Raw genomic sequence first — 1,110 nt, forward strand, 5'->3', positions numbered from 1 at the left:
GTTGTGAATAATTATTTTATAAACCTTTACAATATCACCAGATGTTATCCGTTAGCCATTTCTTATAAAACCACGTGAGCTCTGTAGATTCCTCTTAAAACTTAAAAAGAATTAAGTCTTTGCAAGTTTGCAAATGAATTTCATCTTGGTTTAATACTAAACTGTCTGAGGTGCACATTTACTTAAAAAAAAAAGACGAAATCACCCTCACTGTGTAACAGTTCACGATTTAAATATTGGTATGCCTCGGTACTTTAATAATTTTAGGTTGGTAAATATGTCCATAGGCTATATGCCGTATATGGCCATATTGTCTACCCACGTTAACAATGATGATGGATGAGACAATATAAGACCATCCGAGCGTTTTATGACGCTTCCTCCGTGCCCTCAATTTAAAATATTTACGGCAGTAACGTTATTTGTCATTACGCTAAAGTTGAAAGAGAGCTATAAACAATGGTCTTACTATTAAACTAGCTATCGGATGTGCCGTGTCAGTTTAGCGGAAGTCGGACATCTCGCGGGATTCTGTGTGACTTGGACAACTTAAATTTCCGCCCCCTGCTAAAAGTTACACCGCTTAACGGCACGCCCCTCTCTTGCACTCCGCAGACAGACACTATTGTGAAAAATAAGGTGAATAGATCAGTGGGTGGGGCATATATTTGGCCGGTTTTCCGTACAATACAGATCACAGCTAAGTCCAACGAGTACAGACAGCGGAGGTGCCAGAGAAAACAAAAGCGAAAGTAAGCAAACATTGAATGTTATATTTTTTATAAAGAGGAGAAATGTTAAACAACCGATTATAGGGAAGCAAAATATATTGCATTTATAAATATATGGTAAATATATAACTTAAAACATAGCCTACACAACGACACATTAATGGTGTCATTTTCAGCATATTGGGTCTCATTCATGAAACACGAGCAGAACAAATTTTTGTGTAAATCGTTCGTAAAGTCCTTTCGGCGTAAATTTTCGGATTCATGAAAATGTTCGTATTTTCCAAATGTTAGTTGGTACGCAGTAAATCACTCTACACCTGCTCCCAACCACGCGTAAAGTGTGCGTTTAACATCCGAACGTTTTGCTCATCAATAA

Source organism: Misgurnus anguillicaudatus, chromosome 22, assembly GCF_027580225.2.
Source record: "Misgurnus anguillicaudatus chromosome 22, ASM2758022v2, whole genome shotgun sequence".
Classification (NCBI taxonomy): domain Eukaryota; kingdom Metazoa; phylum Chordata; class Actinopteri; order Cypriniformes; family Cobitidae; genus Misgurnus; species Misgurnus anguillicaudatus.